Here is a 27259-nt window from a genome sequence, read left to right on the forward strand (position 1 = left end):
TTAAACCACAATTTTTTTTCCTCCTCGTAGCGTCAAATCATTTTGACAAAAAGAATTTTCTGAATTCCTCGTAGACGAACATGTAATCAAAAATATATGAATAACATACATTTGAATTTTCCATTCTATGACACCTATTTTGTCAGAAAAAAAATTATCTTTATAAAATTAACGGTAATTAGGTGATATTACTAATGAAAAATGGCTGAAGATTGGTTTATTTGCCATTCTCATACTTTATAATTAATTTTCAGAAGACGTAAAAATAAAAAATGCATTATTGATTTTTTTTTCTGTTCATATATCGTAATGATTAAATGCAATTCATTCTTCGAAACAAGTGCTTTTAACCTCAAATCATTAACAGAAAATAAATTTTTTGAATTAGTTGTAATGTGATCAAAATCGTTTCAATGACTTATTCTATTTTTCATATACTTGAATGTTTCATTATGTGCTATGTATTTTGCCACAAAAATTGTTTTCGCCGACATAAACAATCATTGTACAGAGTTTGCTGTTCAGTATGATAAAACGATCATATATTCATCATACTTAGGAAGCAAAGATATTTCACTGAATTTTGTATTTGGATGAATGTCTGCAAATATTTAAAATTTAATGTCATGTTTAAATCAGAGATTATTCAACATACTTACACAGTACTACGATTGAGATCGTTTTTTCCTTGTTCCATAATACTTTATGTCTTTTTCAAACTATATATTTATCAGGTTTCGATAAATCAGGAACTAGTGGATATTAAATCAGTATAATCAGGTTTAAGCGGATATCCAAAAAATTAGTGGCATAAATTTTCCATTATGCGAAATTTGTTTTGTAAGGAAAGAGCCTTTCTTCAACAAAAACGATTCTTCTGATGAATACCAAATGCGTTAGAAGAATTGTTTAATTGGGATATGCTCTTACAGTACAAGTTAAGAAAAATAAAAATGATTTTTATATGTTTTTATAAATTTCTTACTTTATGTTTCGAAAAAATTAATTCTGTAATTGATTTTTCACTCTCTTTCTGATATGCTAAATTTTTTTTAAATTTTGCTATACTTTTATGTTTAGATTGGAAATGCACTGGTGATTTTTCTCACAATTAATTACCAATTAATCAAAAGTTGTTGAAAGCTTGAATTGTTGAAACTGAAATTTTTTTAAATTGTTTTTATTACACTTCTACAAGTGTGTATGCAGAAAATTCCTTATTAAGTTTTCCTTGACATCATTATGATATGCAAGCATCTGAAAAATATACCAAAATTGTTCTACTATTGAAGAAAATAAACATAAAATTTGCTGGAAGCTTTTGGCACTAATTTAGTTTTGAAAATTTTTTTCGTTACAAAAAAAAAATCGATTTTTTTTTTTCAAATTATTTCAACATGCTTTAAATGTGTTTTTAATGTTTTCTAATTCTCACTATAAATCAAAAGTGTGAAAAAAATACTTATTCACAATGAAAATTACTGGTATATTATTTTAGAGTGAATTCATTTTTTTTTACTTACTTATTTTATTTTATACTTAAAATTTATATTGGATTCAAATAGAAATTTTTAAGGTCCATGAATGAAACAGTTAAAACTTTCAAATTTAGTTGGACAACGAAGCGAAATGAAAATTTACATGTGTCCCACAATAATTTGGAGCTTTCAGTCATATGGATTCAGAATATTATTTACAGAAAATAAGATATTCAAACATATTCAATAAAATGTATTTAAGCTGTATCTTTTTTACAGCGAAGTAAATTATTTTTTTTAAGAATTTGTTTGAAAAAAAATATAATTTATGCACAAAATGTGATTTATACATTTACTTAAATGAAGGCTGATCGATTATTTGCCACATTTATCGATATTTTTATCCTATTATGTGTAGATTATTACACGCGATTATGGTGGCATGGTCTTCAAATAACGAAAATAAACGATAACTCTTAACACAGCATGGCAAACATAATAAGACTTAAAAAAGGCAAATAGATTTCACTCGGTTAATCATTTAATTGATTTTAGGCCGAATCTGCCTCGCAGAAAAATTAATACAAATCTTCCTAGATTTAGGATCGGTCAATTCAACAAGAATGGGCATTTGTTGGGAGAATTCGCCCATCGATGTTGAAAGATGGTTCTCTGCATGTTAATTATGAAAGAATTCGCTATTTCCATTCTTTCTATATCATTTCCTTCTTTAATTTTTTTCCATTTTCAACTTCTTGCTTTTCTACACATAAGTGACTTTTACTCTTTGATCTGATATTTTAAAAAGCACACTTTTAACTCATTTTTCTTTTTAATTTAATCCTTTTTCCTGATAATTTGCACAAACTGACATATCTCGATATGTAACAAAATGTTTAAATAAGTTTGTGAAGCAGGACCATTTAATTGGTGCAGCATAATCCAAAATATTTCTTGGGGAAATAAACTCCTAATCTACTACATAGTCTTCTGGCAACACGACTTTCATACAGATCGAAATAATAATCTTGAGCTTTCTTTAAAAGTACGATTTTTTTAAATTATTTATTTATTTATTTTTATTTTTTATTTATTTATTTAAATTTTTTTTGTCTAACTCTTATGCATATCAATATATGTTGGCGCGATTTCGATATATCACGGCCTGAATCAGTCTTGTGAAAGTAATAATTAAATTTATTTTGAATGAATGCAAGTGAAATACCTCCAAAAATATTTAAATAAAGTAATTGATGAACATTTATTGATTTAGAATATTGATAATTTTATTAAATTGATGAATCATAGAAGTTTTTAAGCGTTTTTGCATAATTTATCCATAAAATCAATCATACAGTGGATAGAATTTTACTATTACGTTTACGAAATACAAAAAAGAGAAAGTATTGCAGCTGTCAAAAAAATTCAACTCCTGGATTTTGATGCAACTTTACATTTCAGATCTTTCTGAGGCGGAATATTACTTTTTATGTGCATGTCTGATTTTTTGTCTTACAATCGTTGAATACGACGCCTCAAAAACGAAACGAACGATAATATGTTATTTTTATATCAAAATTATTGACTTCGGTAAAATTTTAGACGAAATCCAATAAGAGCTAAATGTCTGTTTGTCTTTGTTCTTGAGCGCATAGTAATTCAAAAATACCACAGAGATGAAGAAATCAAGATTTTTATGTTTTCCTAAAAATTACAGACATTTCAATTTATTAATTAAAGTTTTGGAAAATTCTGAACTTAATCCGTCATAAAATTGACTTATTTTGTGTCCATTAATTTGCGTATAAGTATGCTAACTTAAAACCAACAGAAATGGTCGCCCCAATGTTTTCTTGGTTTTAATAAAAGCATTATATGCCTCTGCGGGAGTACCCAGACACATAATATACATGAGGGTTGTGTGCTTCGGAGTATAGTAACCTGTGCCTATGTTTTAATTGTATGGCTTTGGTGAACAATAGTTACGAAATATCGATCTTTGGCGTGAATCTAGCATTTTTAACGGAATCCAGAGTGTGATCTTTGACGATTATTCGCTAGCATGTGATTAATACACAAATACCAGAAGGTTGAATTTTGACTGTTTTATCTCCAACAAATTGGAACCAAAAATTGACTGAGAATTTCAATTGTAGTCATAAAATTATATATAAAATTTCATTTATCTAAATCATTACGTTCTGAGTTATAGCGTTTACATGCATGATCGATAGAAGTCAACTCCTTGACCGCCTGTCATTCAAGGATTTGATCAAGAGTTCAAGGAGATTTGTTGCCAAATTTGATATGGATCTACATTTTAGTTGCTAAACTGTATACCACATTTTATTTATTTATCTCTTTATGTTTTTAGTTAACATATTCATTTGTATTCGACAAGCCGTACAGAAAGTACAGCAGTCGGCCACAACAAATCCTGCCGATACTGCTTCGTTTAGTGGTGGCGAGGTGGCCGGCTCTACACAAGAAGAAGAAGCCGTACAGAAAGTCTTCCTCTAAACGCATTTCATGTGAAATTTGATAGAAATCTAGAAATTTGGTGTAAAGATCATATATATAATTTTATCTACCTAACACAAAGAGGTTTTTTTTTTTTTTTTTTTTTTTTTTTTTTAATTACCGTGTTCACAGTCAGACAGTTATAATTCTAAAAATGTGTTTTTTTCCGAGTTCAGGAAAGTCTGAAAGGTAAAAATTCGTCAATATCTGGAATTCGTGTTTTTTTCGGCTATAATACTTTCTCTTTGAGTATTGAGGAAACTTTTAACACTTCATATATGAGAAAATAAAAATGAATAAAACTAGATTATCTTATTTTGGCATATTATCTTAATATGAAAAGTGTAGCCTATTGGCAATAGTAGGCAAAATCAGTCAAAGAAATACTATTACAGAATGCATTACATATTCATTCAACTGTATGATGGAGTTATACCCAAGTCATGTTACTTTCTGGAAGTACATGAGGTAATCAAGTTGAGAATATCCCAAGAAATTTAACTAAAAAAAATTCTAAAAACAAAATTTTATTATTCTCTAAATTAAAATACACTTTCAACAGGCCGGCATTTAATCCCTTATAAGCCAAAACATTAAAAGGCCTCAAATTGCTATTTAAAAAAAGAAAGAAAGAAGAAATCCAAGCAAAATAATAGAAAATAGAAAAAAAAAAGACTTGGACCATCCTCAATGCTTAGTATTACATGGAATCCCAAACAAATGGACAAAAATCATACACACAGCACAACGTCTTTTCTTAAAACATCCCCAGATATATAATCGCTGCAAAGGAAACAGGAGATGTGAAATTTAGTAGATATTAAACCAAATAACTGTCGGTCCTTTCATCCAATCAGAGAAATATCCGCTAAGGGTGTGGCTGTAGCTTTCGCATATCCGCTCCAGAGCAAATTGCAGTGCTTTCACCGTGCGCTACCATCACAGCCACTGAGTAACCGCCTTCAAGGAAATTATAAGATGCCCAACAGAAAGGGTCGAATGGAAGGGGAAAAAATGTGTACAGTGGGAGTGTAATTTGAAATAACCGCATTTGTTAAAGACAGTCAAGATGAATAGGATAGTGGAAGTATTTGTTGAACAAGGATACGATAGATTCAGGATAGTTTTTGAATTAATGAAAGGTTCCGTTTGGGGAAAGTTTGTGATGAGTTTGTCGAAATAACGAACAGCAAAGAAGAAAGAGACGCGTCTTCTCCTTGTAAAAAATGAAATATAGTTGGAATTTATCAGCTTTAAACCTTGCATTAGTCATACTGCGGTTTTTTTAAATTATATTCTTTTTATTTTAAAATTTAAAGGAATAATTCTCGATTTATATAAATTTGGATCCAAGAAATTGTGCCATGCATTAATTGTTAAGCTTTACACTTTTTTTTTTTTTTTTTTTTCCTATTTATAGTACTAAAACAATTTCTATTCCCCAGCTGGTAACGTTTTAGTTGCCAATTCAGCTCACGTATATATAAAAAATAAATCCTTTGAAACTCTGTATTATTATTTGTTAAAAATATTATTACTTTAGTTTTATATCTTTTTTTAATCTTTGCCTGTAACTATATCTTTATCATTATTACTTAAATTAAAAAATGTTCTCGTGTGTCCCGATGATATATATACATATATCAACAAAAAATGTAACATTTATTTAAAAAAAATTTCTGATGATGCCACTTGAAATCTGAAAAAATATGAGGAATTTCTTGCATTTTATTTGAGTCATTTTTTTCTTTATCGTGAGTAGAATAACTATTTTAATTTTTAAACAAGGAAATGATTGAATAGGAATGACTCTTAGATTAATTATCGAAAGCTCTGCGAAATAACTGACATCAAAACAGAATAATATAATTCATTACTGCTAAAGAAAAAAAAAGAAATAATATTATTAAAAAAGTAATAAACTGTTATCAAAAAATGTTATGCATGTATAGATTGATATACAAGTTTTCAAAAAACATTGGCTTGTGATTTTATTCTAATTCTTATTTTATTGATTAGTAGCCTAAATTTAAATTGCAAAGCTACATTTAAAAAAAAAAAGTTGCGGAATTACTTTCAGCTAATTGTAGACAGCAAAAGATTAATTTTTAAGAAAGTATTTTTAAAAAAAAGTAGTTTAGTGCAAAAGCTTCTATTGAGAAAAATTGTCTGCTAACGCCAAATATTCTAAAAATCATTAATAAATTTATGTTTAAGCCTAATCAATGCAAATACAAGGACTGTAATTTTTTCAATAAGGTGAGAGGTAAAGTCGTAAGAATATTATATTTATTGATAATACCTATATAGTGATAAATGCGCAATATTTCTCATACATACCACTGATAAATAAACTCAACTGGAAATCTAAATGCAAGATAAAAATATTCTGCAACCAAAATTGCTCTTCGAAATGGGAATTCAAAGTTGAAGACTCATAAATACTTTTTTTTTTTTCAAAATATATGACTTATATATTTATAAAGATTAACTAATATGGGTATGAAACCTTATTTAATACATTGAATAAATACTCTTTTTTGGGAAATCTAAAACCTGGGGAGCATGAATTTATTTTTTGTGTATTATTTCTAAACAATAAATTTATGAATATTCGATCTTTTTGAGAATGTAATGACCTCGAGTAATCAAAAAGTAGATTCATAGCTACAAAATTTTAAATCATTATTTCTTTCGTTAAAAATTTGCAAAATCTTTTTTTTTTTTTTGAATAAAAATACATAGCTGTCAAAGAATTTTAAAGACTGGCACTGGATATCTACTTATTGCGGTTCCATCAGTGTAATCATGCATGCGTGATCAATTTCCTCTTTCCGTTGAAAAGTTTCGCTCGGTTGTTAAAATAACTCACAAGATCCATCGTTTATTAGAGAAGTAAAAATCTGTAATAAATTATTATATATTTATCAGAGCGAGAAATTTATTAGAGATTCATTTTAAGTTAATAAGTTGGACCAAAGAATTGAAATTAAATTTCATACATAAGGTGGCAAAAATGCCTCTGAAACATATTAATTGATAAAAAATTCTATTACGAATTTTGTTCCAGTAACTCAAATGTTTTCCTGAGACACAAGCTATGTTAGACCGAAAAAATATGATAGAATATAATGTGCTTACTTGATGATTTGTTTCATCTCAGACCTGAGATAAGTTGAACAAATTGAGTTTCATTGCGAACTATTGAAAAATTCATTGCAAAATTCACTATCTATCATGAAAAAAATGAACAAATTATATAGGATAAATGAAGAAATTTTTCAAACTGTACTCCATGCATATTTGGGCAACCAAAATTATACCAAATTTGTTCACCAATGAATCAATGAACAAAAAACAGTGAAAGGTGCGCATTGCAGAAATATCATTTGAACGACTGAAAATGCTTCGAAACTTTCTGAAATCAAATTTACAATTGATAAAACGTAGTATTTTTCAAGTGATCCTAAAATTAAATATTAAATTGAGGAATGAGAGTAAAAGAATTCATAATGATCCTTTTTAAAAAGGGAAGAGAAATTCCTTCTAAAATATATTTAAAAATTCTCATTCATTTTCTCCATACTACAGTATTATTCATAAAAAATTTGTTTTGATTATTTGTATAAATATTGGTAAGTATTATTTATAGGTTTATAACGTTTATAGCCACATATCGTCGAACTCGTCCAGAGTATCGGTTTGAAAATAGTCGGTGTTCATTGCATGATAAGGCATTCAATCACAGCTCATTTGTTATTCCTAAATTCAGTGTTTGTGGCTTGAATCATCCAAATTATTCACCTAATTTAACATCCTCTTATTATTCTTTATTCCCAAAACTTAAAACTGTAGCAGTTGCATTACTCTTATCTTCTCTTTTGGATACTAGATGGCGATGCCTGATTAGGCCATCCCATATGTCACCCCATAGTGCATTGCGATTGTAATTAGAATGAGATGTGATGTGAACTGTGAAGCCGCGCGCGTGAATGTCTTGTCTTTGTGTTTGTGCTTGTTTCGTGTGTGAATGTGATTATTAAAAGAAATGTTCCTAAAAACATTCGTCCTGCTGCTTACTGCATGGATCATAATAATCTACATTCCACCACAAAACGATATTAAAAGGGTGCAATTGTGTTGAAATTATGACCACAGAAATGTTTCGACGCGTGATCAGGAGGCAATTCAAAATAATAAATTAAAACTTGTTGAAACCACTGTAATATGTGTAATGAAATCGGAGGAGCTTATTTTAAATAATGAATAAGAAAACACATAACAGTTTTCTTGGTTCTATTTCATTTTACAGACTTATTTATTTACATTTCAGTTAACAGTCTTAAAAAAAAATATCTGACACCTTACATACGATTTCTATTTCATTTTACCGACTCAGTCTTAAAAAAATAAATCTATGATACTTGTGGTAGTACTCTATCTATAGAGTACTACCACAAGTATCCTCTCCTGCTAAGGTCATATTTTGATAACGATTATTCACTAATATTTGGATCTTAAAAATTGATTGTAATGCTAATTCTAATTTTTTCTTAAAATTTGTTGATTAAAAAAAAACCCGTACAATCGTGGTTTTTTTTTTTTTTTTTTTTTTTTTTTTTTTGTAACGCTTTGATTAACAGAGATATCGGTTAAAAGAGATCTAGATAATCGCGTTTTTACTACATTTTGAATAATTCCTAAAAGAAAAAGGATACAATTCCATGTAAAAATCATGAAATATTTTTTGTAACAAATAAGTAAGAAATTGCAGTGGTGATTCGCTAATTTGAAGCTGATGGAACTACAATGAAAATTCGGTTTATTCGAAAATTCGAATTAAGAACATATGGCTCTTAAACAATGACTGAACAGAACAAGTGAAAACAACAATATTAAATTAAAAATTGCAGTAGATTTTTTGATGTTTGAAAGTTTTATAATAAGTATAGTACATAAGTATTAAATAAAATGTAAAATTATCTGTAAATCATGTAATAAATAAGATAATAACTATTAATTTTTATGGTCTCAAAATATTAAATTTAGAAAATAATTGATTATAATAAACAAAAACTGTATACCACGTTAAATACAACAATAAAATTCTAAAAAAAATATATAAATAATTCTGCTTTAACTTGTTGAGACTTTGAATGAGAGATTTCTTTTGCTTTTTTCACTTACTGAGACATTGAATAGCTGGCACACTTTTCAATGAAGTATTTCAAAATCCAATCCTTTACATTCTGTACAAACACACGGTACAGACATATTTAACAGTCGAATACAATTCAGAAATAAAACATAAATAATCAAACAAAATTGAGAAATCTTCGATTCATAATTATAACATGAGAATAAATTCGAGCTGTTGTTATGTTTTGTCTATGCTAATAATAAACTGAAGTGATTTAAAACATTGTTCCGACAATTGATTTTAAATTTAAAACGTTTAAATTAGCCACGTCACATGGCTACAGAAAAAAAATTTATTTACATTGGTTTTTTTGCTATCTGATAATAATTATTCATTAAGATAATTCCAACCTTAGAATTATCTCATTAATATTACACAGCTTTTCAAAGATTTAAAAAATTGTATTGAACAATAAAATAAAATATTATGCAATTTTAATCCTCTGGAGCCCAAGACAAAATTTATAAAATACGAAACCTCATGATAAAGAAAATGAACGGTTCTCATAGTCACCCCCTATTTAAAGTGGCATGGAAATACAGAAGTAGAAAAAAGGATCAAGTTTTCAAAAAAGATTATTGTTAGAATGTCGCCTTCCCCCCGTACAACAACGCCCACATCCCTCAACCACCACTCTTTCCATTTGCAAGGAAAGCGGTTTAGTGATGACATAGAATAAATAGGCCTAGAAGGGCTTAGGCAAAAACTCTGAAGCGTGAAAAAATAATAACAATAACGAAAAAAGAAAAAAAGAAAGGCAACAATGAAAAACGGGAAAACTTACATGCCTAACGACCAAGTCATCATGCTGTTTCAATATTCGTCCAAAAGTAGCTACATCAGCATTCAGGTGGTATTTGTGCATGAAGAAACGGAATGGCAGGGGGTGGGGAAGATGAGAAGGGGAGGGCAAAAATAATATACCCCATGTAAGACTGAGCTTAAGAGTAAAAAGGGTTAAGAAAAAAAATTGCACTTTTTTCCCTTCCCGTCTTTCCTTCTCTTAAGAAAGACATCGGTAATACCATAAAAAAAGAACAACAAAAAATTGTCGAAAGCATCAAAACGTGAAATCAGTAAAAGGAGAGAAGGGGAAGGGGGTAAGAAAATGAAAGCAAGAAAAAGGAATGCTGCAGGGGTTGTGGGGGTGGTTGGAAATGAGCACCGGTGTGGGGGTAGAAAAAATGGTGAATAAATGAAGGCACTTTGGCTTCACCAGATCATTAGACTAAAATATTTCATCGAAAAGGTTTCAGAAGGGAGCTTTGTGGAACTACAATCTTCTTTATGTAAATACCCGAGGGAAGACGAAGCAACAACAAGCCCCCAGGACTTAAAGAAATCTTTAAAGAGGAGGGAAATGCATTGTTGACGGTCCGCGATGCCAGATTATGCAGTGAGCGTCTAGATTACACGTGCCAGGCATACCGACCCCCGGACCTCACAGGGACTTTTCTTTTGTTAACTTTTTTTTTCGGTTCGTTCTCAAAGATGCATTTTCCATATCCAAGGGGATGTTTTTTATCTCTTTTAATGGTGATGGACTTAAATTGCAATCAGGCAACAGCAAAAGCATCACTCATAAAACTTGAAAATATCAGCAGAAATATTCCTGACCATTTTTGTTAATTAATTCATTCTGTGAGTAAAAGTATATTTGGATTAATATTCTTTCAATTTTAACTTTAATGTCCTTATCGCAAGCATTGTTGGTATTTTATTTTTGTTGTTATATACCATAAAATAGTATATTATGATGTGGCACTAAATCTTACGATTCATAATCGTGATAACCAAACTGCAATAAAATGTTTTGATAGTGGTGGTGGCCCTAAATATCTATTGGACAACTGCACAAGGCATCGTACATGAAGATATAAATTGGCACAAGTAAAAGCGAAAATATTCCTTTCTTTTTTCGATTAATTACTTTTTAATATAAGTAAAAGTTAATATCAATTAACATTCTTTGATATTTAGATAAAGTAAAATAGACATATTTTAGATAAGTGCAAAATAGACATGTATTTCCTCAAAACATGTGTTTGCGGCATTTTACAAAATGATGTATTATATTCTGACATAAAAGTTAAGAGTTAGTTCATATAGATAATGACAAAACTGCAAAGTAATTTCTAGCTAAAGCCATTTAAAATTCACTTTACGTTTGCATCAATGTTCTCTTTCAGGAAATTCATCAAGCGTTGGACTCTATAATTCTTGCTGGCTTGAACAATTTTTCTTATTGGCATAACACAAACTTCGTCCAGCACATTTAAGTGCATAAAAGAACCTTTTTGCGCATATGTTAGTTCTATCCTTTAGTCTGTTCGTGTGCATATAATAATGCTGCTCTACGCATTAAATATAAGTTTTAACTTTAAATGAACCGCTGATGGATATAGTTGCGCCCGTTCGCTCAGAAATGATTTTATTTTAATCTAATCCGGTGATTATTTTAATTTAATTAAGTCTCATGGAAAAAGTATATTCATAAATAGGGTTTTTCAGTATTAATTATTTCTCATATCCTTGATGTAAATTTCGCATATGTATAAACTTGAGTATATTGGTGATAGTATCACTTCATCCAATAATTTGACGATACTTGGGCAAATCTAAAATCGAATATCAAACTATCAAGCTTAGAATTAATATACTCTTACTCTAAGCTTATGAATTATGCATAGAAAAAGTCCATTTTACCCTTTGTCATCAGGACTTAAAATTTGAATAGAACGTAAGATATGTGAATAATTTAAACTATTGTAAATTCTCTTATGCAAATATTTTTTAATCTTTTTTTTTCACAAAGTTTTCAAAAAAAGGTATAATATGGGAGCTTGAAATTTAATTGTGTAGTTTAATCTTTGTGACTAAAAGAGAAATTAAGCATAATATACTTTCATATCACGAGTTTTATAAAAATGCAATATTCACATTTCAGTGTATTTTTTGATTAAAATAATAAATTTTCTTTGATTTTATATTCAGTAAATATTGTTTCATATTTTAATGCTAAATTTTATATGATTATTGTTTTAACGTTAAAGGAAATATATTGTAAACTAACCACATCTATTGGTAAACACTTTTTTCTACTCAATAAAAGTAAAAAATAAGTATTGCTTAGTTCAATTAAAATAACCGTAAAATATTTGAAGCGAAAAGATTACATTAGTTGTGGAAGAAGTTTACAAACACCAAATGTAGCAGATTAATTTCAACAATTACAAATCATCTAATAATTATTCTTACAATTAATAAATTGTTTATTTCTATATTATATATTGTATACAAACTAGCATACTCAGTTCCAAAGTTCACTAGAATTTAAAAGTTGCAGAATATATAATAATACTTATTTTTCGGGCTAATTAATAAATAAAAGTTTATTGGTTTCTCGTTAGATAAAATTTATATAAAATTGTTACATTTTATATGTTTATCAAACATTGTTCCATTTTTCTGGCATGAAAACCATAAATCTTCTGCGATCTTGCATATGAGAGTAATGTAGCATTTGACAATTTTCTGAAAATTGGAAGAAAGCTCCTCTCTTTTTTTCTTTAATTTAACTTCTGATACTTATTTTCTATTATTATACACCCATTGCATTAATTAATATATATTTTCTTAGTAAAAATTAGTTTCGTCGTAGAGATGCTTTGCCCTTGCTTTCCTGCTATCACCTTGGGGGATTACATAAAAACAATATCTTTCGAGTATTAAACAGTAATTTTAGAGATAAACCATTCCGTATCTCTAGAGGTTAACCTCCGCAACAGTTCGACTCAAAGAAAACTTTAAACCACCGATATATGATTATGCCACCTTTTAAAAATATTTTCCCTTCCGCTAATGAATCTTGATGTAAGTCTTGGGACCCGCATTTATGGAGAGAGAGAAAAATCTGTGAACAAAAATCTTTTATTTTCATTTTCTTCGCACATAATTATCTAAATTTCGAAGCAATCGTCAGCATTAGAGGGAAAGCCGTCCTCTCTCGCTCTCTCTTGGAATTTTTGTTCGCTTTTCCCGCCTTTCTCGCACGCTGCAAGAGCTACATCCCGAATTTACATATCTAATTAAAGGAATAAGTTCCTTTAACTGTATGCCTTCTGCACTAATTAGCGGGGGAGGAGGGGTGGACTAGAAGGTTTTGCAGACGATTTTCCTCGGCGATTGGGGGATTCTCAGGCTGTCGTGGGAGATTCCCAACTTTTATACTTTTCGTCAAAGACTTATCTGTTTGTGTAAAGACGAGCAAACTATGCATTGGAGGATTCAGTAATCTGTCTGAATTTGTTAACTTTTCAGATACAGCGTGGGAAATGTTCTTTTTCGTGGAATTCGATGATTCTCTCCCTTTTCGGAGAGAATAGTACGTTTTTAAAAAGATCTCCCGATGCTCCTTGCCGAATTTTGGGGTTCTGCTTTTAATAAGCAAGAGTTCCGACAATGTTAATTTAATGCTAGCACATTTGGTGGAAAGAAACTGGGTTGCTTTAATAAAAAGAGCTAATGGCGGTAATGTGTCTGAAATTATTCGCTTGGTACCTAAAGAGAGTTAAGCATTTTTAAAGAGTTCTTTTCTCTAAAAGGTTCGGCTGGAAGAATGCAACTGGAACTCCTGGAGCGTTTTGAAGGTAATTATAGTGAAAAATGTCCTGAAGTTCTTAAAGAAAAGAAAATACAGTTAAAACTGAAGCAAAATGTCTCTAGTTTTAGGTCTCTGAAGTAATTTAGTAACGTTTGGTTTCGTTCCAAATTTATTTTGATAAATTGTCAGTAATGTTTCAAATTTAATGGAAGAAAGTCTGTTTTTTATTTATTCTCTTTCTGATAAGAAACGAAGATCTTGAATTAAGCGTCGCGTAATAAAATTCTAAGCAAAATTACAATCCCATCAAATGAAATACAATTAATTCAAATACATTTTTCATTTAATATTACAGGCATGTGATTTGATAGTTTTATTACTATTATTATTATTATTTGCATCGTAGTATGTGAAGTTAAATTATTGAATAGAAATTGGAAGAATAATTAACGTTTATCATTACAACTAAAAATTCCTTGGCAAGTTATTAAATTACTAATTTCTACACATTTACTTTTCAATAAAAATTTAAATGTTTCCTTTTTTAAAAACTTAATGTCCATTTTATATGCATATATTTTGAAAATATAAGGAGAGAGATGACATAACTAAGGTTTTCTAAGAGTGTAAAAGTTCAAAATTTGAAATGTATTCGTATTCCGCTGATTCAGAAAAATCGGCTGATCTCTTATTTACACATTCATTTCATTTGGAATATTTACATATTAACTTCCAATTTTTAGCAAATTGGGAAATTGGATTGGATTATTTTCCTTAGCACACTTGCAAAGGAAAAGAAAAGTAAGATGAATTATCCTATTATTTCTCTGCAGTCTGTTCTCCATTTCGTAGTTTTCTTCCTCTAAATAAATACACTCGCATGCTGAAAGTTGAAGGTCATTTCAACTTCTTCTAAAAACCGAGAATACTCAACTCTAAACCTTAAACTTCTAAAACCATATGCAATTTTATGTAAAGTATGTGCAGACTTCTAGGCTTTAATGTCCATTCTTTTCTCGATCTCATTTTAATAGGCAGAAAATATAGTGATTCATTAACTTTTCTGTGATATCTGAACCAAGAAATTAGACGACATTCTTAAAAATTGAGTGCTCCTATACCAGCTACAATACAACTTTTGTTCAGTACCGTATGAAGTTTTACAAGATCATGGAAGAAGCTAAATATCAACAAACTTATAATTTAGCTCTGTAATATTATAGAAATGCAGTATTAAATTGAAATATAAAAAAGTTGAGTTTTTTCGAATATCTATGACACATAGTAAGTGTCTTCCTTGTAGAACTGAAACTGTCTAGTTCCTATATTATGCCATCTTAGACAACATATCAGATTCGCACTTGAGTCTCCCCCCCCCCCTTTTATCCCATTGAATATCTAACCCGGGGGGGGGCACCTCGAAATGAGGATGAGATGCTTCAGGCATAGTGGTCGTATCTCGCTACCCTGGAGGGTACACTAATAGGTGGGGGATCTGACTCCTCCCATGGATGACGGGACGTACTTCCTTCGGGGAGGGTTGTACCTTGGCCGGTGACGACCCTTAGGACTCAACCACAGTTCCCGCCAATGTTGCTGTTGCGGCGGTCCGGTCATTCAGTTTTTATGGTTTAAATCCGTGTGCCTTCGTGGCGAGTCGGAGAGTTAGATGGTTGACTTTCCTATTGAATATTTAAGCATTCCTTACGAATCATTTTAACTTCAATGGATTTACTCGACTGTTCTTCAGACTTGTACGCTCAAATCTACCTTTTCATTTTCTCGCGCAAAAAATATATTCAGAGCAATTATTATATAAGCTTTAAAGATTTCGTCCGAGAGATTTTGACGAATCTCCATATTTCAGACTCCCTGAATTCAAAAAAACATTATTAGAATTATGTGAACACGATAACTCAAAAACATTTTGGAATATATGGATAAAGATACATAGTTTCTACTGCAAATTCGTCGATTTCTATCAAATTTTGAAAGAAATATATTCAGAGGAAATATGTTTGTCCGGCTGCCCGAATATAAGTGAACACAAAAACTACAGAACAAGGAAAATTAGATGCATAAATTTGACTGTCCAAAATATAGATATCAAATTTAGAAACAAATCCGTCAAGGAGTAAACTACTGTCAGCCTGTACTTTCAAAAGCATGTAAGAACGATAATTAAAAAAAATCGAGATACATATATGAAGTTTGGAATGTCATTTTTGTATCAATTTTTGGTTTTAATTTGTCAGAAAAGAAGGTCCAAAATACATATTTGGTTTTCTGGCACTTTGTATTTACCTCATCCCAGGGAATAATCATCAAAAAATGCGTCAAAGATCACACGCTAATATGCAGTTTCATAACTATTGTTCGCCAATGGCGAATGGTTAATAATAAACCATATTTAACATGCGAGTACATTTATTATAGAATATTCGAAAATATTTCGGGGAGTCGTTGCCGTTTAATCTCCATAATAAAGTTATCCCATAGAAAATTAGAAATGAAACTCAAAGTAGAAAAGAAACTAAAAATCACGAAACAGATACTAGAAAAATGCATCTATGAAAAAAAAATAATAAATGCCATTTCCAGATGGATTCAATCTAATATATATATTAGATTGAAGATACATATTCGCGGGTCTTCCTAAACTTTCTATATATAAAAGCAGTCAATTCTTCTTATTATTTAACAAGTGCTAACTATAGCGTAAAGCACTTTATTTTGATTTATGATTTTTTAATAATTTGAAGTCAATGTTAGTTAAAGCGTATTTTAATGACAGATAGTAAAAGGCGTATTAAAATATCGCACAAAAAAAGAAACTTAGCATTATCAGTTCAAAAGAAAAACGAATGTTTCTATCTCACAGTATTAAACATTTTGGGTGCTATGCCCCATCTAGATAGAAAACTTCTAAAATGCATAAAACCAATAATTTTTTTTCAGTCATTATTGTTCTTCTTTAAATATATGTACAGGTAGATAGCATAGAATTCTGCCATATATTTTTATAACCACTAATAATGTATTATCATAAAAAGAAAACACGTCTATTTTTTTAAATCTAAAATTCATGTTGATTTATATTAGACATAGGTAACATTTTTTTTTTTTAATCTGAGAAAACTTTTAGAATGCTAATACTAATTCAAAATAAAATTCTTGCTTCGAGAGGAAATGTTGGGAGGAAATAAAACAGTCACAAATAACTGACTATATATATATATATATATATATCTTTGCTAATAATAAAGATGAATTTCTCTCTCTCAGTGTATTATATGTGTATGTGCGCGTGCAAAACCTTTGCCAAGACTTGAGACCGAATTTGACACTAATGCACTTTGGAAAGTATAAAATGTGCTAACAGATATTATTTGAATTTTTAATTAAAAATAAGGGAACATTTTCATATTTTTACACTATAAATGACACACTTATTCCACAAATTGGGCACATTAAAATTGACAGTATTATAATTTTTAAGATGGAGTAAACAAATTGTTTTCTTTGAATAACATTTTAAATTTATAAGCAGAAAAAAATCAAGATAAAAAATTTTAAAAAGTTAAATATAGCATTACAATGTTGATCAAGTAGGAGAGCCGATACTTTTAGATAATCCTTACTGTTAATAGAGAAATTTTCGTAGTTTACATTGCAGATTAAATTATTTTTGACTACATATTTCAAATGATATTCTTACGAAAATATATTTCAGGAAACCAAAACAGAATACTCTTTTTTTAGACCATTTGAATTAAAAAGCTATAAAATTCCGTTTTATACTATAGTAGCATTTTTGTAGCAAGTCTATTCAACGATCTGTTATCTTCTGATTGAGTATTTCTTCATGCCCTATGTTATTTGATGTATCCAACAAGCTCGTGTGTTTTTAATTAGGATTTTTTTTTATTTTAATAAAAATGATTATTTTTTAATCATTTTTATAAAAATCCATTTTATGCAAATGTTACATTTCTTTATTTTTTTTAATTCATTTATTTACAAATATAGTGTAGAATCCTCAGTTAAATAAACAAAGTGAAGATTATTTTTTTTTTTATCTTTATATATAAGTAAGTATACAAAAAAGTTCTAAGCAGCAGTCTAAATTCTTTATTGTTCCAATATGGCTTTTGATAGTATATTATATTTCCATTCAATTTGGAAATCGCATTTTATTTTTAGGACTTTTGTTTGTTTTAGCATATTGTCATTTTGCGTAGTTAAGAGATATCCTTACATGGAAGTGCACAAGAGAGACTAGAGAAATCATTTCAGATTTTTTAGGTTACATTCTTCAAAATAAACTTCACTGTGCTGTATTACAGCAAAAATTCCTTTTTATACAAAAATTGTATTCTTAAAACATAATTTCAGATCGCTTACAAATCTCTTTTTATTTCTATGGTATCTTCCTATATAACAAATCAAAACTACTTTGCTTTATTAAAAGATATCTCTATGTGAAAGTAGACAATGCTACGTTTTAATAAAAATTCACTTTTTTATACAAATATATATTTTAAAGCAGGCTTTATTTCCTGCTATCTAGATATGTTCAGCACATCTAGCCTTATTTTCCTTTCCAGTTTTATTTCCGAAAGCTTCTTCAGTCATACATAAAACAGTTGTCTACGGGTCCCAGTCTTCCCGTCGGCTGTTACACTCCCGTCCACAAGTCGGCAACATCGGTACGGGAAAGACTTTATTAATTTTTACCCCATTCGCCAACTATCTTCGCCCACTATCACAGCCTTGGATATTACATAATATTGTACGCAGCAGACACCAGGTGTCGCTGTTTGTCGAACCCCGATAAACTCCGCCCTGCTAGGGAGCCGGTCCCCCAACTCCAAGAAACTTACGTAATTCGTTGATCAAATATCCTTATGTTATCCAGTGAAGGATGGGCCTTGGCACAAAATATCGAATTTGTTGATATGAAGCATTCCACAATATTTGTTTCCCCGTTACATTTTTTTTAAGCTTGATATATGTTATTTAGTGGGCATGATTATATTTTTGGCTATATTTTGGCGAGTTGAATTTGTGATGTCTGGGATTTTTTCGGGGAGGGTGGGGAGAAATGATCGTATCGCAGATCTTGCTTTTGAAAATATCACTGGTGGAGAACTTAGAGGAATAACTTTCGTTTTGGTGATTATGAATGGAATTTAGAAGAATATTTATTAGTGGTGTCTGCAAGTAAATCGAACATTAAAAGATTAAAACGATAACAATTTCCAACTTCAACCAATCTTCATACAGTTTCATTCCATTTTATATATGTATACATATAAAAGCACAAAAAAAGTGTTCTTGTTTTTGTTCTTATTTGCTCGCAGGCCGTCATATCTGAAGATACGAATATAGTAATCGAATTGAATAATAAAAATCAATTTACGAGACTTGACAGTCACATGACCGACGTAACTGAGCATATAATCCAGTACCTAACTACATCAGGTCTTATGATGCCTTGTCGCATCATTTCCCCCCTTTATAAGCAAAATATTTAAAATTTTAATCAACACACATTTGACGCGTATCACATGAGCATTAGTTGATAGCAAAATTTAATATCCGTTATTTTTATCGAAACAAAGTACAATTGCTAATGGTTAAATATAACAAGTTTAACTATCAGAAACTAGATTACATAAAATAATCATCCATAGATGATGGTAATGTTTTAAAATTTAAAGTTTGGAGATTTTTGAGGATTTGTTTATTATTGAAGTAATGAATAAAGATTTCCGCATTAAAAGTAGATAAATTGATTTTGTATTATTTTTTTCAGCAGAGAGGCTATTCAGTAACGAAAATTAAATATGACTTGACTGTATAACAACAAAAAAAAAAGTCATATTCGTCGAAGTAAATATATAAATGATTGCCATTCAAGATATCAGAATTAGAAGAAGAATTCGGAAATTATCTGTTTACTTTGAATTTATAATTAGCAGTCACAGAGGATAGCCAGCAATGAAATTACATAGAAATTAAACTTATCAGGAGTAAATGCTGGATTTTTACATATTATCGTAAAAAGACGAAGGAAACATTTTCTACTGTTCAGTTATTAATAAGTAGTAATTTCAGATACTTTATTTACATTTACTAACGTAAAAGAAGAACACAAAAATTGGAATATTTTTGAATACTATCTCTGCTACAATTATGGAAAAATATTGCATTAATTTTTTCGAATGTTTTATTTGAATTCGGAAATTATAGTTATTTGAAAACAAGTTCTTTGAAGCAAAAAAAAGAAGAAAAAATATGATATGAAATGAATATGAAAATATATGAAATGAATATGAAAATATATGAAATGAATATGAAAATATGATATGAATATGAAAAAAAAGAAGAAAAATATGAACAAGCATTTCACAGTAATTCATATCAATAATGTTACCATTTCTGACATTTTTAATTAACTTTGGATAATTTAATGATATATAAAAACTATTTTTAATAACATTATTTTGCACTAAGATTAAAAGTGTTTTAGTCAAAAAAGTTTATATAAAGTGTTTTTTACTTGTTCTTTATTTTTACTCTTAGTTTAATTACATTTTTAATTATTTCCCGGCATACCATTTTTTTACTTAAATTGATTTATCAAATATGTGTTTAAAAATAAAGGTGCTGTAATAACATAATGTTAATTTGCAACACTCTTTTTTTTAATACCTCTTTGTGCCTTTCTTTTTTACCTGTTTTAAATAAGAAAGTTAATTAATGATTATTTCTATTCATATACTTTTTGTATAAGTTTCTATCATTAATTATTATAATTAGTATTATTGTTGCTATTAGTATTTGTATTTCTGACAATTTGTCTTTTCAATTTTATCTATATTAAAAACAAAATTATCAATAGTGAAATTATCTTCAAAAGATTTCAAAAAATCTACCTAGATGTAGCAAATTTGCTTCTTGTTTATTTTTAATATTCATACTCGCAAAATCCAGTTGTCAGTTTTCTTCTTTTAAAAAATATTTTTGTTAATGAATATTTCAGACTGAATTCATAGTTGAGTCTGTCTCATACATACTTCAAGTGCTTATATGTCAAGAATAATTACAAAGTGAATAATTTAATCAAACAAATGCAATTATTTGACAGCATAGAAAAATTAGTCATTTGAGGATTGGGTAACACTTTCCAACAAATTTTCAAGTCTTCATATTATCAAAATAAATATTAGTTATTGCAATGCTGAATAATTATACTCGCGTGATTTCACCCAATTAAAAAAAACAATAATTAGGTTAAAAAAATACCGAAAATACCTGCCTTATGAACATTTTGCCGAAATATTTTTCTTTTATGAAATTTAAAATAAATTTTAATCAAATTTTTAATTAAAATTTATCTTTCTTAATTAATCAATTCAGATATTACATAATTGTAAATAATCCATTTTTTTAATTTTTCTAAAGTTCATAAAATTAATTTATCAGTGATTCAAATTCATTTCCTCATAATTTATCTTTGTTTTGATTTTTTTCATAATAATTTCAAACAAAATTCTGCAACAAAGGCTTTTAGTCGTAAAACTGCGTACAATAAGGAAAATAAATAAATAAAATAATCAATGTTTATAAAAAAATCAATATTTATTACATGAAAAGTAATGAAATTTCCTAATTTTGTCACTAACAAAAGTGCTAACATATTTTAAAGTATTAAACGGTTTTTCAGTCTGACAATGTGTTTTGACTGGCATTCATTCTATAATTATATGATATTAAAATTGTTAAATTCAAAAAAAGAATGGCTGGTGCGATTAATCCGGTGGAAAAGGGACATGTGAAACTTGCCATAGCATGAGGCTACGGACTAGAGTTTCAAATTTTTCCACTTTATTTTTCATATCAATCTTAATAAAAAAAAATCTGAAAATTCACGTTATTTGTCTGATTACTGAGAAATACACATGGCATCCGCTTTTCTATCTACTCCTTAATGATAGATAAGTGCTGTAAACTTGTGGCGCTGATAAATGCAGAAAAATGTAGTAAAATTTCATGGTCAAAATACTGCATTATGATCTTCCAGAATTATATGGATATATCTTTTTACAAAATTAAATGAAGTCTATTATAATAGCAAAGCCACAATGTATTTCCGGATTTTTTTACTACAAAGAATTGTGATACACAATATTAGCTTGCTTTGAAGCAACAGTATGATATAACAAAATGCTTCATGGTCTTAATATAGCAACTTTTTGTTGCAAGCTTTTAAGTTTCAGATTACCTTATTTGTGGTATTAGGAGTAAAATTAATTTTCAAGTATTTATTTCATATAAATAATAAAATAATGTTTATTTAAAAACTCATTGACGATAATGAAGTCATTCAGATTTATTTTTTATTGATGATATATTTTTACGTTTATTTTAAAAATGTGACAATAGCCACTTGTTTTATCAAATGTATATTATGTATCATACATTAATTAATTATTGATTAAATTATTTATATGTAATTGATATTTAATTTTTTTCTATTTATCATAACAAAAGAGTGGTTTTTGCATCAGGAAGCAAAGTCAAGGCGTATGCTCAAGTAATACCACAGTGATTCTTGCATTAAGAGTCAACAGCACATTAAAATGAATCTGCCATTTCTTTATTCTGTTAATCCTTTTAACAAACTTTAATGAGCCTAATTAATAAAATAGTTATGAATTCTTTTTTTTTTTTTTTTTTTTTTTTTTTGTCCTTATAAGCATGTATATGTTATTTTGTCTGGAAATAGACTTTTTGATTTATTTCGTAATAAAATGTATTTTTGTATAAAAAAATCGGAAACATTAATTTAATTAAAAGTTACACAGAATTTTAAAACTTTGGAGTTTTTGAACTAAGCGTGCAAAATATTTCAAAATAAAAATTACCATAATATTTTATTTAAAAAAAACAGCTTATTATATAAATTACAATCTTTTTAGCAGTTTCCATGAAAGATATATCATTTTCCTCAAGATGTGTAGTTCTTTTTTCTATAAATATTTATTTCCGTGATAAAATATTTTTAAACTGCTTTCCATGCAGTGAAAATTACAGAACATAATTATTATATCATTAGATATAATAACTATTTGCTTTTCAATTCATTAATCCTACAAAATAATTATAATAATAATTATGAGTAATGTTTCTCAAATATGTACTTTGTTTATTTCCCAATAATGAAAAGCGCATTAGTTCTATAACCAACATGTTTTTAATGAAGATACACAAAAATACAAAACTGCAAGATCTTATCAAACCAATAACATAATCATATATCGAAAGAAAGATAAATCACTTACCACTTTTTTGATCTTCCTATACAGGTTTCTGTGGAATTGAAATATTACTTCAGAAGAATTTCGAATTCTTTCGTTTTCTGGCTTTGGATTTGTTTTAGCGAAGCATTTTTTCCATGTTCAGTATTAAGGCGCCATCTATGGAAAGCTTTAGGAACCATCAACAATTCGCTGTTGTTCCATTGGTATCATAACAATAAAAGTGCTATTCATTCGACAGTTTAAGTTCACACAAATATTTTTTTTTATTTTATTTTTCTTGTACTAACAAGAATTATTGATCAAAAATTGAAAGGATAATTCTAAAATATGGTTGTCTCATATTATCTTCAACTTAATTGTTTGCATCCACGTTATTTTTAAGACTTTCTTTTTAGTTATATAACAACATTAATATGCATATAAAAAAGTGCATACAATGTCATAGCAAAAGAGTATATAGATAAATAAAGTAACTAAACTATGGTATGGGAATTCATTAGAGGGAAAAAAGTATCATTTTTCTGAAACGCTAATATATTTAGAATTTTAAATTGGTATAAAAATGGATTTGGGGAAGAATGAGGTCCGAAGCTACTCAGAAAATAATTTAATTAATTTTTAATTAAATAAGAATCACAATTTTGAAAACTCTCTTTAAAAAAAATCTTCTACCCAATAATTATCTGCTACAATTAAAAATTCTAAATGCAATGTATTGTCCTGTATAGCATTTTAAATTAATTTTTTACTATACAGGGCGTAGTTTACCTCTAGTATCCAACTTACAAACATTTTTGTGTTAAAATTAACTTCTGATATAGATTATTATTAATTGTCTTCTGTTATCTTTGGATGCAATGACTTAAGTTTATTTTTCATTTAATAAACTGGTTAACTATCGGAAATAGTATTGAAGAAAAATTAAAATAATAAACAATAGATTAATCTTAAAGTATAAAAAAAAAATTCACACCAAATTATTTCAATAATATACTTTCACTGAAACAGAGAAGCCAAACATGCCATACACTTATAAAGTAAAGGCAGCACATACAAAAAAAAAAAAAAAAAAAAACCCGTACATAATATGTTAGCACAAAAAAAAATATACACATTTCTAGGAAATAGTGAAGATGAAATAATGATGAAATCTATCAATCTGAATTTAAAGAAAAGAAAAAAAAAATCATACTTTCTTTAAATTTTACTTTCCAAAGAAAATTGAATATTTATTACGTATTTTCAATAGAAAAAAAAAATTAAATATTTTTAGTAGGATGATATTATTAAAAGTAAACGCTACCAAATTAATTCATTCTGCGATCAATTCCTTAGGTGTCTCATGCCATCAATTCATTAGAAGTAATTGTCTTATGAGATTGATATGCAATCAACATTAAAAAATTCGCAATAAAAAAACGTACATGACAAATATAGAATATGATTAAATATTTTATGTTCGTAATTTGCTTTAAACCATTTAAAATCTTGCTATAAATTATTGATGTTTTAATTACTTAATTAACATTTAAATTAAATCCTTTGATTCAATAACATAATTGCTTGAATAGAAAAGATTAAATGAGATATTTTTATCATAGAATCATTTTTAAAGCAAATTAGACTAGTTAGAAAATCAGACAACTAGCATCTCTCAAAATTTAAAAACGCTTTAGTTCACAGTTTTTTAAACTTTTTACTTTCTCATTTTTGCATTACACTTTGCGGCTTAGTTTCAAGTTTCTAACATTTTTTTTCTAAAATTCAACAGAAATGTAAATTTTCGTTAAAAAACAATACAGGCAAACAAAACATTAATTTATGAAAAAAAAAAAAAAAAAGAAAGAAAGAAACATTTTGCGTGTGTTATATAATTTGTTGATGAATTTTAGTGAAATTAGAAACTAAGATTTTGATTAGTAACAAAGATTTTTGTTAATCATAAAATTTTTGATTACTAATATCGAAGAGACAATAAAAAAAGAAAAAAAAAGTCATGCTATGAAAGCATTCGTATCCTCCAAATTGTAGTACAAAACTTTATTTCTAATTTTTAGTCTAGATCCATATTTTAATAAGTTCTGCTTAAATCTAATCATACCATAAAGTATCTAAATTCAAAAGGATATTATACGTCACATGACTAAAATAACCTTGCATTTCATTTCATTTTTAGAAATTAATACTTTGACAACTAAAGGATATGTTCATTCCACTAAGCTTTTAAAATTAGTTTAAATAGTTCTTTGTCAAAGGATTTTTAAGGGGGGAGGGCATTGACCATCTTTTCCCAGTCTCTGGGTTAAAAATGGTTTGGGAAAAATTTCGAACAAATTTGTCCTATTCCCAAGCTATTCTTTTCATTTATGTAGAAAATGATGAGAAAAAGATTTTAAATAATCCATAGTCAAATGGTTAAAAAACAAATATCATATAATTTTACCTCATTGTTTTTCCTTTAATATACAACACATTTTATTAGTCGCGTCAGCTTCTGTGATAATTAAAATACCCCCCCCCTTTCTGTTTCACGATTTGCAGTTCTATTCTTGTATATAAAAGGTGAATAAGATTGTATTTAAACAAAATTTAGGTATCTGCAATTATTATTCTATCTAAAGAAATTCTGTGCATAGCACGCAAGTTAATTAAATTCAAGGACTTTTTTCTATATGCCTATGAAGCTTAGAAAAACATAATGGTTTATTCTGGCCTTACGGTTTCTGGCAACTTAAAATGCCATTGACGATAATAATCTGAAGACAAATCTTTTTGAAACAATTAAATCAGAAATAATTTTAATTAGCATCTTAATACATGCTGACGAATCTAAAATTCCCATCTGAATGGGAAAACTGTAATTAAGTGATTACTGTCAGCAATATGCTTCGAGGGGTAAACAAAAATAAGTTCTGCATCAACATTTGCGAACCACTGCCGTTTCACTAAACAACGAAACCGAGGGGATAGCTCTAATTGCAGAGCGAGTGGCTGTTTCACAGAACAAAGAATCCGCAAACTCTTCACCCCTGTTCGGCAGAGAGCGGGTAATCGGTTGGATTAGGGAAATGTCCGAAATGAGTTAGCTCTCTTAGCGGTCGGCTGATTTCACTCGGCGTCCAGTGTACATACTTTCCCCTTCCCCCAATTGTCCTTCGAGAGCATTTCTGCTTTCACCCAACATGATACAGTCACGGTGGGCAAGCCTGCATTTAATATAAACGGAATTAGAGGAAAAGTAGAGTAGAGTCACTAAAATAGAGGGTTTAAATCAAAGCGTTAGACTGCACCTGGAATTAAATATTCACATGAATAATAATATATCATGACATGTTTCGTACTTTATAATACTTTTATATTAAATCTACTTCAAAATATTCGCGTGGTTCATTTTTGAACCAAAAATTTCTCATAAAACTGTGATGGTTTATGCATATAGAGAAAAAAGGTAATCCAAATTGCGATACATGAAAAGAAGATAAACTTAAGTGGAAAATTTTAATAAAATGAATTTGCAAGCTGTTTCCTATTTATGTTTATTAAAGTATCTGACGTAAAGTCTTAAATTTATAATTTTAGCACTTCATTTGGGTTTACAAACTCAAATTTAGAGAAACTTCATGGAAATCTAAAATCTGACATAAATGAAGAGTCTTTAAACATTTTTTTTTTCTTTTTGGCTTCATACGGAACCATAAAAATATCAATAATTTGATTGTCAGATAGTTTCTGTTTTTGAAATTACTCTATTATCTAAAAAGAACTTCACAAATTTAATTGGAAATAAAATGACGAGAATGACATCTGCAAGTGTTTAAATTTCTAAGCACTTTAAGATTCACAAGCAAATTTAAGAAGTATTAGTGACAAAAATCGTCAGTATGAGATAAACAACAATCATAAATCATGAATATGCGGATAATTGGTAATAAATCCATTCTAATAAAAATCTTTTAAACCTCTTTTTTAAATATATTAATATGTGTTGCTTGCTGATACAGTGCTTGCTTACTGGAATCTGTTTTCATTAATGATTTCAATTTCAATAGAATTTTGAAGCTGCAAGCACAACAAAATTAAATGAAATTCGGAGCGATGGTGTATCATTGATAAGCTAACATGTTAAATA

General features: G+C 28.5%; 1 long non-coding RNA gene across 1 annotated transcript in view; it reads right to left on the reverse strand.

The window, feature by feature from the left end:
• The window catches only part of LOC129962073 (uncharacterized), a 134718-nt gene extending 111487 nt beyond the window's left edge, over nucleotides 1–23231 (reverse strand). Inside the window, exon 1 of the long non-coding RNA XR_008783879.1 lies at nucleotides 23152–23231. This is a non-coding gene — a long non-coding RNA (uncharacterized LOC129962073). The remainder of the gene's footprint in view (nucleotides 1–23151) is intronic.
• Between the last annotated feature and the right edge of the window lie 4028 nt (nucleotides 23232–27259).

Source organism: Argiope bruennichi, chromosome 2 (genome assembly GCF_947563725.1).
Source record: "Argiope bruennichi chromosome 2, qqArgBrue1.1, whole genome shotgun sequence".
Taxonomy (NCBI): Eukaryota; Metazoa; Arthropoda; class Arachnida; order Araneae; family Araneidae; genus Argiope; species Argiope bruennichi.